The sequence below is a fragment of the Bombus huntii genome, unplaced genomic scaffold, assembly GCF_024542735.1.
Source record: "Bombus huntii isolate Logan2020A unplaced genomic scaffold, iyBomHunt1.1 ctg00000064.1, whole genome shotgun sequence".
Classification (NCBI taxonomy): Eukaryota; Metazoa; Arthropoda; class Insecta; order Hymenoptera; family Apidae; genus Bombus; species Bombus huntii.
In genome coordinates this window covers 779374-792605 of record NW_026099324.1, presented here as the reverse complement: position 1 = coordinate 792605, position 13232 = coordinate 779374, and the positions used below count along the sequence as shown (strand labels likewise).

Here is a 13232-nt window from a genome sequence, read left to right as displayed (position 1 = left end):
GGATACACCCTGTTATCCATAGAACACCCCAAGCTCTTTCTCCTAGAAACGACTAAAGGAAATACATTTATACGCAAACGTAAAACAGCAGTCGAAAATTTGGATATATTCGCATACGTTAACTCAAAATTCATTTACGTAGAGAAACTGTCAGAAGGCAAATAACGGCACTCTATCAGGATATATTGACACTAAGATGCATCTCGGAAAAGAAAATAATAGAGAATGCATTAAGTCTAGCAACTATATTACCTGGTGAATTTGCGTATGCAATAACCAAAACTCCAGGACACATGGCTTTGGTCGCAGGAGAAGCAGTACACATAGTTAAATGCATTCCAGTTCAAGTGAAAGTAGCCAACGCCCTGGCCGCGCTGAGTGCACTCGTTCCCGTTAGATCACGAAAGTTAAGCAGCGGCGTGCAGGGATAGTACTTGGATGGGTGATCGCCTGGGATTCCGTGTGGCGTTGGCGAAGTGCGCCGGGCGCGCCGCGCCCACCATGGGGTTCGGGCTTGGGCGCTTGGCCTCGGGGCCGCCAAGCAGTCCGGTAGGGAAACCGGGCTGCCTGGCACGGCGGCTCCGGCGACGAGGCGCGATGTGACAATGGCCACACACCGTCCCATCAGCGGGGGAGGCCCCGTTGCGACGTTCACAGCAGTTCCCGGGCCTCTCTCGATCGCAGCCGGGACGGTTATCAGAAGCGGCCTGGCGTCCGTGCCGATTTCCTTCACGTAAAATATATATAAAAAAAAAGTTATTTTTCACATAGTTGACTCATTGCTGATCGATCAAGATGGAATCTTGCGATCCGAATTTTTCCCAGGATGCAAGGCTCGTTTGGATTACGAGCGAAAACATATCAAGTGGGGAAATATTTATATCCTCTTCGATACAAGAAAAAAGATAATCGTGCTGAAACGAAGTTCGGTGCCATGTTCGATTAACATTACAAATCCGGAGATAAAAGAGGGATTTATTCCCAAAATCGAACCAATCAAGGGGGTCTATTTTGGTAATGTAGGTGCGAAGAACCATAAGGGACGAGGATATACAAGAATAATAAATACCACATCGAAAGATTACGAATTTATCACACCTACAATGCTAATTAAAGAATTGGAGAACCTCGGCTCGCCGCCTAGCACGACTTGCAAAGCAATTTCAAAATCAAAAGAAAATAGGTTCGACAAAATAATCGAATTATTGCGACTTGAACACTTGAACAAGGAGGAAAGAAAAATCGTCGAAGAATTAATTCGGAGGAATCAAGGTAGATTTCAAATCCCAGGAGATACGTTGGAAGGAACCGAAATTCTAGAGCATCGAATAATCACAACGGACGACATACCGATCAATATTAAACAGTACCGTTATCCACCTGTACATCAAGAAGAGATAAATCGTCAAATTCAAGAATTATTGGATACTGATGTCGTAGAACCATCGATATCTCCATACAATTCTCCGCTATGGATTGTGCCAAAGAAACCAAACTCGCAAGGAAACAAACATTGCAGTCTAGTTATTGATTTTCGAAAGCATAATGATAAAATGTTCGGCGATGCTTATCCGCTCCCCAACACTACAGAGATATTGGATCAATTATGAAGTGCAAAATATTTTTCCACATTCGATTTGGCATCAGGCTTCGGCCAGATTCGAATGACACAGGAGGATGCCCACAAGACTGCATTCTCAACACCATACGGACACTTCCAATTCAAAAGAATGGCCCTTGGATTTCAAAATGCTCCAGCAACATTTCAACGCTTGATGAACTCAGCGTTATCAGGATTGTAAGGAGTAGAACTATTCGTCTATCTGGATGACATAGTGATTTATTCAAGATCTCCTCGCGAACACGAAATTAAATTTAACGAGTTAATGGAAATACTAAATGCAGCCAAATTGCAATTGCAACCCGATAAATGCGAGTTCCTACGACACAAAGTTATTTGGGACACATAATCAGTAAAGATGGTGTAAAACCCGCTCCACAGAAGATCGAAGCCGTATCGAAATTTCCATGACCAAGGAAAGCGAAAAATATCAAACAGTTTTTGGGACTAGCGGGATACTACAGATGATTTATACTTAATTTCTCCAAAATTGCAAAACCATTAACACAACTATTGAACAAAGACATCCCCTTTAAATGGTCGGAGAATCAAGAAAATGCATTCAACAATTTAAAAACAGCGCTAATGACAAAACCTATTCTGCAATATCCGGATTTTTCCAAACACTTTAATCTTACGACAGACGCCTCAGGTTATGCAATAAGCGGCGTAAACAGGATAATCAAGAAGACGAAACTTCAGCAGAAGATAAGCAGCACCCGCGTTTTCCCAGGTAGCATCAAAAGGGAATATTAGAAATTAAGACACAGCGTAAACAAGTGTCACATCCCGCGTGTAACGTAGACTGAAACCACCAATAGCGCGAGTGAGCGTTCCAATTTGAAATGTAAATAAATTTTAACAATTTGTATAGAAACCAAATTCGAGCCTCACAACCCCCATGGAATAACCCGTCACATGACGACCCCTCCACGGTAGACCTAAATATATGTAGGGTTTACATTAGAATTAGGGTTAGGGGCGTGAAACGAATCTTCGTTTGGGTTACACGTTGTCGTTATGCAATAGAGAAGACATTGACTAGCGGAAATACGATTATTATAGAACCGGACAAGTAACCGTGGTAGTTAGGTACTCGAGAAACTAATGACAATGATCCTAGGTTCAATAACGAATCCGCGGTCGACGGGATGATAGATGAACGTACTCACAAAATCTAAGTCGGACGCGTAATATTCAGTCGTCGTAAAGGGTTACTCCTTTCATCGATGAGATCGCGAGCGAGAATGCCTTTCCCGTCCCGATGATGCCACAGAGGAAAACTATAATGGGGTGTGTCTAAGGACACGAGATCATCGGATTCGTCGAGAAAAGCCTTCGTTCAGAAAGTAAGGGAAATTGGCGTTGCTGCTAATTGGTCAATCTCCATATCGGTGGTTAGAAAAAGATGCTAGCCGCCCTCGAGGGAAAGTTGCTAGTGGGAGACGCCGCTCGTTGAAAAATAGGTCTCCCCTATTTTCCCGTAGTTGGGACAAAGACTGTTTGTCTGTTTGAAGGACTTTAGTTGACTAAACCTTAAGATTTATAACGAGCCCTCGAGCTAGCTGAACATGTACTGCGGAGACGCATCGACATCTGGCAATCATCTTACTCGAAGAATAGGGTCTGCGTGTGGCGAACTACGGAACAGAGACCGTTGGAATGTTTACTGTCGAGTGTTACAACTATTTCCTTCTTAAGGAGAGCTATAGAATTATTCCATGCCTTTGTTAGACAAAGCGTTCATCCCGTGACCGCGAGCCCAAGCTCATTATCACAATTCTCGAACAATTACAATCGGATTGAATAACTACAATTGTTCAATTACAGCTATAGTAGACTCTAGGTTACAATGTTGCGGGATTATCCAAAATTCCAAAGGCTCCGGTGTTCTTTCATCTCCGACATATAAATAAGCGTAGCAACATAGAAGAGAGAGAGGTAATTCCTTAGTTCAGAGTTCCTCAGTTCCCCAGTTCTTGTTAGTCTTGTTAATCGACGTGTTTGCATTTGTCAATTTGTAAATTATTGCAAATCTATCAAATTAAAATCTTGTAATTAATAAGAGTGAAAACGTATTGCGAACGATTCGAGTAACTTCGAGTATTTGAAATTTCAACGAGAATTCTGCCAATATCCAATTAAAATATGAATAAACATTTTTTTGTGAAGAATATTTGTCTAATAATATAATAGGATTAAGCGAACATTTATTTTCACCAACTTTAATCCTCTCCCGTGCCAGTACTCCTGCGCGTAGCAGGTTAGCCGAAACGTGGAGTTTAATTGTCAATCGCATTAAATAACAGACAACACTACAATTTAATCTGAATTCAAAAATTAACGGCAACACAACCAAAACGGGCCAAACAAAACGTAACACAAGACAACCAAGAAAACGAAACCTCAGCTTAACAACAATTGTAGTTGGATGAGTGTATGATTCTCTAGAGGAGCAGACTTTCGATTAAAATTTATTTCGATTAAAAATTACAAAATATGGAATACTTTCAAGAGTGCTATGTGAAGCTCTTACAGGATGCTCTTACGTATGCAACTTTTACGTGTATACTGTTGAAAGAAGAAAATTAGAAGACACTGTTCTAAGGATTACTGAACCTTACAAGAACATATGGCAACATATTTATCACAATAACTACTATAACAATATCGATATGGATAAAACACTTCTGAAAAACAAATTGTGAGTATGTGAAACAACTAAAAAATATAAAGGTCTAACTCCATCACTCCAAACAATAAAACTTTCAAGATGTTAACATGCATTTTATGGAAACCACCATATTTTGTTAGAAGTATGGAATATGTTACGTCCGGTGACTCTCTACGGTCGAGGTGTCCATCAACTGTGCATATATATGTCGGGTTATCATTAGAATTTAAGGCGCGTAACGATTCTTCGTTTGAATTAGCCATTGTTTTACGAAACAGAGATTATATTTACGCGAATATACAAGATTTTACAAAATATTATGAATAATGAGTTTAATGAATGATAAGATTAACAAACGATAAGTTTAACTAATGATTAGATTAAAGAATAATAAGTTTAACGAATAATAAGGGGAACAAATAATATGTCTTACGAATAATAAATTTCACGAATAATGAGATTAACGATTAATAGGTTTTACGAATAATGAATTTAATTAACGCTATTAACAATGTTCCTGGGTTCAAACGAATCCACGGTCAACGGGATAACTCTTTACTATGCGTAGAATAATTTTAAATACAAAAGATGCGATTGCTGAGACACTCGGTAAATCGCTCGATGTATCACTTTCCAAGGCGATCACACGAATGAATATCTGATGAAAATCTTTTTCGCTATACGACTGCATTTGTTTGTTATATGCTCGCTGGAGGCATCGAGAAGGTTCCAATCGCCTTTGCTAGGCAGTTTCTGTCAAAAGTTTGTTGTATACTCTTTGGAAGCATCGAGAAAGATCCAAACGCCGTTGCTAGGCAGTTTCTGTCTGGAGTTTGATTCCTAATACAACGTGTGTCCCATTATATCGACATCTCCAAAGTACAATTCTATGTGATTTCTAGGGAGAACAATATAACCGATCCACACCTTCGTCAGGCAAAACGTTTATCCCGTGACCGTGGCTACGTTCGGCGACCAGTTGTCACCTCGAACCCACTTTCGCAATCACAAATATCAAACAATTACAAATGACAACAATTGCTTAATTACAGCTATGATAAAATCTAGGCTAAAGCATTAGAAAACTTTCCCAAAAGTTGCAAAGGGAAGGCTCCGGTTTTCCTTTCATCTCCGACATATAATTATGCGGGTCGCAATAATCCTAAGGAACGGTCATAAAACGAGGCTTCTGGATTTACCGCTAAAGCAGTTAAGTGGCCTAAAACACCTTCAAATCGAGACATTCCTTATGGTTATTGTTCCATCAGGTAGAAATTGGGGAGTACTTGCTTCGGCATTACATATACTAAAATTGGAACGATACATAGAAGATTAGCATGACCCCTGCGCAAGTATGACACGCAAAATCGTGAAGCGATCCACACTTTCGGGGAACACGAGGCGGGTATGGGTTTTCAGGGCGTAGGACTATGCCCTGGGAAAGTGGCTAGTCGGTGCCTTTGGCACCCGCCAGTTTGCAGATCCGGTGCAGAGAATTTTGCGGAGGATGGATATGGCAGACAAAAAAGGCAGTAACGTTTACGGCGCAGGGAAAAGATACCTCAGTACCGGTGCAGCCGCGGGTTGTAAAGCGAGCCCCGCTGCGTCGCCATCGAGCAATCGTGGCCGTCCGGGGGTGGACCATCAGGCCCCGGGCGTGTTCATGCGTCTGGTGACGAGGACGTGCAACCAGAGGAGTCTCGGGGAAGGTCAGAGGGTCCGGATGTAACTATCAGCGGCCCGGGATCTTCGTCGGATGGGCTGCTTTCGCGGTACGGTGGCGGCGGCAGGGTGAGATTCGACGACGAAATGTCATCGTGTCCTTCCTCTACGACCGTTGTGAACGCGCTCGGCAAGCGATCATACCGGAAAATTACCCGGTCATGGTTGGCCTCACGGAGGGCGAGAGCGTTTAACGCTGAACTCCAACGGCGCACGTGGTCACCACCTCCGCCGTCGCCTCAACAATCGCCGATCTCTGCCGTCTCTGCATCCGCGACAGTGCCGTTGGCGACGACGACGTGCGGAAAGAGGATATAAAGACGGAATCGGAGGAAAGAGAAGGGACCGAGAAGGACAGCTGACCGATTCAGGGACATGAACACGCGGACAGCGCATACCTGCGGAGAAGGGTGCGCTTTCTGGAGAATGAGGTCAGTCGTCTCCAGGAGACGGTGGAACGGCTAACCAAGGAATGTACTAAGAGGGCAGTAACAGAAGGAATTATAGTGACACTCGACAGCAAACTTTCCAACGGTTTCTGTCCCATGGCTCGTTACACAAAGACCCTATCTTTCGGACAAGATGATTGCCAGATGCCTATACATTATTACAGAATATTTTCAGTTAACCTAAGGACCTGCTACAAATCTTAGGATTAATTTAGCTAAGATCCTCCAAAGGGACAAATGGTCTTTGTCTTAACAGCCCCTATACCTACCGCCCACTACAGGAAGATACTGGAAATCTGCTTTCCTCACCTACGACGCTTCCTACTAGCATCTTTCTCTCAAGGGTGGTTAGCATCCTTTTCCAACCACCAACTCAAAATTTAGCCAATTAACAGCGACGTCCACTTCCCTCACTTTCCGAACCAACGCTTTCCTCAACGAATCCGATGATCTCGTATTCTTAGAGACACCCCACCACAGCTTTTCCTATCCAGCATCATCGTGACAGAAAGTCAGTCGCGAGACGCCCGTCCTAATTGATAGTTGGTAGTTGGCAGTAATCACTGATCCGAGTTGCTCGACATCTCAGGCAATCATCGTCCAAACTCGTAGCGCATATCGAATCGTATCTACCCGAGTTCGAACTTGTAATCGCGAACCGAAATTAATAACCGCGAGTTTTACGCCAAGTATACTCACCGAATATATTTTGTTAATAAATATTTATTGTTAAACATGTTCGAGTGTTCCTTCAATACCTATCACGCCCATCACCTCAGAAGTAACGACGGTGAATGTGAAGCGGCGGGGATCACTACTACGAGGGCATAAAAGAAGATGCTCCCGGGCCCCAACGGAAATGATTATGGGCCACAGAATAAGAATACGTATAAAAAATTTCCTGCAAAAAGTGATAATTTCGTGGATAGAAGATTGTGGATCAAAGGAAAACGATGCCTTACAATTTATCCACATGTTTTCTCTGTTTACACATCGAATAACCTCAACAGGTTATGGGCCCAGGGCTGTAAATTGCAAGGTAGCAACGTGAAGTGAATAAATTGTTAAAGTGTTGTGCTTGGTAAAATAAGGGATAGTGCTAAAAGGGAATCAGCAAGTGCGAAGATCGAGATGTTACGCGGCGAAGAAAATTGGCTCCAGTGGCGTTTTGTTATGCGTACACTTTTGGAGGAAGATGACGACCTGATCAACGTGTGTGAAGGGAATCTGTGTCATCCACGTAACAGCGCGGAGAAAGAAATCGCTCGTAAAAGATTTTTGAAAGCAGATCGGTTAGCGAGAAAATTAATCGTGACCTCAGTAGGAAGGAAACCGTTGGATCTTCTTTTATGTTGCACAGCAGCACATGAAATGTGGAAAAAGCTGAATACAGTATATGATATGAAGTCGGATGAGAATTTAAATATGGTCCAGAAGCAGTTCTTCGATTTTAAATGGAAAGAATCTGAAAATGTCTCGTACAACCTATCAAAGTTGGAACTCATAGCGGCAAAGATGAAAGACCTTGGGAGTGAAATTGGCGAGAAAATGATGATAACACGCATTTTATCGGTGTTACCAAACAAATTTGATCATTTTCACAGTGCGTGGGATTCCGTGGAAGAAGAAAAGAAGACCTTAGACAGGCTTAGTACCAGGCTGATGACGGGAGAAATCAGATGGAAGAAAGACGACCAGGAAACATCGGTGGCACTGGTAACAAAAAGTAATAATTATAAAAGGGAACAGCAGAAGCAGTCAAGTAAACGTGAAAACGAGAAACAAGGACCAAGCTGCTTCTACTGTGGAAAAGTTGGCCATCTAAAGAAGGATTGCTTTAGATGCTTTATATGCAAAAGGAAAGGCCACACAAGTAAAAATTGTTTTAAAAGTAACAGAAGAGACAACCAGGAACCTAGAAATCAAAATCGGGATCACAGCGGAATTGGTCTATTAGGAAGTACCTCAGCGATACAAGCGGCAAACCCTGATGTTTGGATAATCGGCTCAGGAGCTACGGATCACATGACAGGACGACGGGAATGGTTTAGCGTCTTCGAAGAATTCGATAACACGGTGAAGATAGAGATCGGCGATGGCACATTCATGGATGCGTGCGGCAAAGGAAAAATCAGAGTAGAGACTTTTGTGGGCGGCAAATGGGTAACATGTACAATGAACGATGTTCTGTACGTACCAGGTATGAAAAGAAATCTATTTTCCATTAGATCTGTTACAAGAAGGGGCATAGATTTCTGTGTTTCAAAGGAAGGGACCAATTGTATATTTTCACAAAATCAGAAAATAATAGCAAGAGGTTCTGTTATCGGAAATTTGTATAAAGTAGATATGCGAGTTATCATACCGTCAGTGTGTAATTTTAGCAATAGAGCAGAGTCAAACGCGGTCACATTACAGTTATGGCATGAACGGCTATGTCATCAAAATATCAGGTATGTTAAAGAGTTCTTAAAGAATTTAAATATGAAAGTTGTAGAGGATAATAACTTTTTCTGTGAAGGTTGCGCGTACGGGAAACCTCATAGATCGAGTTTTCACGAGAAAATCAATCGGGCGACTAAACCTCGCGAAATTATTTATGCGGATGTATGTGGACCTATGGAAGTCGAGTCATTAGGCAAGAAACTGTATTTTCTGACATTTAAAGATGATTTTTCAAAATTGAATCTTTTCTTTCTTTTATGAAGAAAGATTTTATTTTTCATTCTTTTGGTCTCTCCCCTCTCGTTTCTTTTTTCTTTTCTTCTCTCCAGCGTTAGATGAAGCGCACAAATGACCAAATCTTTCCACGGTTCTCTCTCGGTTCGCTATATTTTGCGAATGAAATTGTACTTCAAATTCACTATATCCAAACGTCTTCCCCTTTCCTTTTCTATTCCTCCACCTACATTTTGAATAACCCAGAGCGGTCGGATACTACATCGAATCGATAAAGTTTGGACCCATGTAAAAATAAGTATAATGCTCAGGAGTTTGTCGTTTGGGTATTCAATTGTGTGTTCACTATCGTTACTACTCGCACTCCGCACTCGTAGTACAAATCGACAAATTTTTAAAATTTGTTAATTTATCAACCACAGTTGATCATTTTAGAATCCACAGGAAAATGATAACATGCTCGATATTCTAGTTTGTGTTTAAAGATACATAAAAAATATATGTGTCGGAGATGAAAGAACATCGGAGCCTTTGGAATTTTGGATAATCCCGCAACATTGTAATCTAAAGTCTACTATAGCTGTAAGTAAACAATTGTAGTTATTCAATCCGATAGTAATTGTTCGAGAGTTGTGATAATGAGCTTGGGCTTGAGGCGACAGCCAGTCGCCGAACGTTCACGGGATGAACGCTATGTCTAACAAAGTCATGGAGTAATTCTGTAGCTCTCCTTAAAAAGGAAATAGTTGTAACACTCGACAGTAAACATTCCAACGGTCTCTGTCCCGTAGCTCGCTTACGGCGCGTCTCCGCAATACATGTTCAGTTAGCCTGAGGGCCCGTTATAAATATATAAACATACAAACAGTCTTTGTCCCAACTACTGGAAAATAGGGGAGACTTATTTTTCAACGAGCGGCGTCTCCCACTAGCAACTTTCCCTCGAGGGCGGCTAGCATCTTTTTCTAACCACCGATATGGAGATTGACCAATTAGCAGCAACGCCAATTTCCCTTACTTTCTGAACGAAGGCTTTTCTCGACGAATCCGATGATCTCGTGTTTTTAGACACACCCCATTATAGTTTTCCTCTGTAGCATTATCGGGACGGGAAAGTCATTCTCTCTCGCGATCTGATCGACGAAAAGAGTAACCCCTTACGACCAGTGAATATTACGCGTCCGACTTAGATTTTGTGAGCACGTTCATCTATCATCCCGTCGACCGCGGATTCGTCATTGAACCTAGGATCATTGTCATTAGCTTCTCGAGTATCTAATTACCACGATCACTTGTCAGATTCTGTAATAATCGTATTTGCACTAGTCAATGTCTTCTCTATTGTATAACAACAATGTGTAATCCAAACGAAGATTCGTTTCACGCCCCTAACCCTAATTATAATGTAAACCAGACATATATTTATACACTTCCTATACTCATACATATCTCATTGAGCATGTGAAAACTCACTAGTCGAACGTAGGTTATGAAAATACATCTAATTCAGAAATATATTATGAAAATTATGTAAAGAAATATAAATAGAAGATAAATTTGAGATAACAAAATGATAGCAAGCGTCATACAAAATATATTTTAGAAAAAATAAATGATTTCTTATACTTTTTTACTTATATTTTTTACTTATATTTATTTTCCTATATTTTTACTTCCCTTGTAAAATATCTATTATATTTCGATGTACTCAGTTTTTTTATATTTTCATGTTAAATTATATTATTCTTTCAGAGCTATATAATTTTCCTCTTTCACTATTTGAAGTTTCCTTCCACGAAACGATTTCCTTCAACGAAAACCATGCCATGCTTTGAAATACAACTTTTCAAAACATTTAATGTAAAAATAGGGAGATCATGATCCATGCTGATATATACATATTTTCCCATTTGGAGTTAACATTAGTTTCCCATTTGAAGTTACATAAAGTTTCTTCATGCTTAAATTTAATTTGCGATAAGTATCTTCTGTTTGTTCTTCAGTCATAATCACGGAAATAAGTGGTCGAAGAGATAGTGTACATCGAAATATAATATAATATGCTCAATTATATTAGAACTGCTAAAATATTCAACAAGGACGGTGGTATAGGCAATCGTCATCGAGAACAGATGACTAGCAATCGTGTTATCGTAAGTAACTTGTTTTTTCTTGTTCTTTATTTTGAGATTCAGCTTCCATTCCTTACATTCATCAACTCTTTGTATTCTCCTTATTTCCCCTTCCCTTTTCACCCTTTTCCACTTGCGGCTCATTTCTTCACCCGGAACAGAGTATGTAGCTGATCTTCATCGAACAAACCTGTTCGAACGTCTCACCACTTTACGGATACTTGCATATAACTATAATACGCATCTTCATTCGTCTCTTATTCATTGAATGGATTTGAGAGACAGCGATTTTGACGCGCTTTCCTTTAAGCATTATCATTTTAGGAGTGTTCCTGTTAGAGTATACATACTTCGTAACGGTAATAAATAGACCGAGTTCAATGGACTTTTATACGGAGCAAATTTCTGGTGCCCAGATTTACTACTATAAATCAATGCATCATTTGATTAAGCAGTTTCAGAAAACAGTCTGAATTTAATTTGGTAGGACTGTAGTTTTAAAGATATCTCCAGGATACGCGGAACAGCGTACTCTATATATTTAGTATAGTTTAAAATGATATTTTATAGGATTCTCAAATCCGAGTCGAAATTGTATTCGTGAGCAGTTGCAGTTTTCATACAGGCATGTATGTATGTTTTCACTTAAAGCCTTTTTAACTATGTGGCGTCAGAGTTTTCTCTGAACGTTGTCTATTGACAGTCTTGAGTGCAGTGACATCATATTTGATGCTGTCGAAAAATTAGTAAATAAAATTATTGCTAAACTGATCGAGAGAAAAGGAGCGTTAGATACTCCTCTTATTAAATCATCAGACGTTAAAAATTGTTTACTTTTCATTTTTACTATTTATATTATTTCTAAAATAATACTAACATTGACAATAAAACTCGATTGGGTTAGACATCTGCGCATTAGTGATAAATAGTTGTTACGCAATACATTTGTTCAGTTGAGATGTACTGTTGAATTTCACTATACAAATTGTATTATAATTTATAGCTTAATTATGGATAGATTTCAATGGTAAGAAGATTATTTTGTACAAGTACAAGCATATGTCTGTACTCAAAGTGATGAAGAATCTTTATGCTCTTGTTCAGCAACTGGCCAAATAACGCCAACTGCGTTCATGTATGCGACAAAAAACATATACATCTACAGAAATTGTATAATAAACAACTCACTTCTCGATAAATGTGCGAACATGTTTAAGATGTTCGAATTTCGAATATATTTCAGATATTCATCCACTTATGTGAAGAACGATTTTCCGCATGAGTCATCTGATTATTTTATTTTTTTTCCGAATTCTGTACATTATGTGTGTATTCTGTACATTCTCTGTGAACGCTTCCAGCCCTTCCGGCTTCGTCGTTTCCACGATTAGGCCAGTGTCGCTTATTTTTTTAACTGCTGTGACTTGTATACCCCCTTTACGGGGGTTTACTAGCGTGAATAGCGCGTCGCGCGCTTCTCCGCTTGTTCTTATTTCACCATTCTCAATTTCCGAGCGGATTATAACTACATTTTACCGCCATTTGTCCATTGTTTACTGCTGGCCATCTTCACTTTTTTCCGCGTACTCACAGCGACTTACTCACAGCACTTAATATCGCAGTTTCCTTATTCTTAGCTTTTAGCTTGTTCTAGCCTTCCGGCTAGATGACAGTTGTGGAGCAGGAGATTCTCCACAAATCCTCTCATATCCTTAAAGTAACGCATTATCGTTGCGGTTTGCCCTTGTTAACTTTGTTGCTCGGGTCGTGGCAGAATGGTAGGACCCTCTTTTCCATATCGCTAGCTCGTTCCCTTATGTCGGGTATTGACCGCGATTCTTCTTTAGTATCCTCCTTCTCTTCATCAGACCGCTTCTTGATTTCTGGGTTGTTTTGCTTTTTCGGTGTAGCGCTTATACTAGGATTTTTGGTGGTTGACCCCTCTTCCCCTTTTT

The 13232-nt window shown here is 40.4% G+C and overlaps 1 non-coding gene and 1 pseudogene across 1 annotated transcript; both read left to right on the top strand.

The window, feature by feature from the left end:
* Nucleotides 1–356: 356 nt before the first annotated feature.
* LOC126876132 (5S ribosomal RNA) lies at nucleotides 357–474 on the top strand (annotated as a pseudogene).
* Nucleotides 475–5577: 5103 nt separating this feature from the next.
* Nucleotides 5578–5684, top strand: LOC126876130 (U6 spliceosomal RNA). The gene has a single exon (XR_007693944.1). It is a non-coding gene; the product is annotated as a U6 spliceosomal RNA (small nuclear RNA).
* Nucleotides 5685–13232: the final 7548 nt, after the last annotated feature.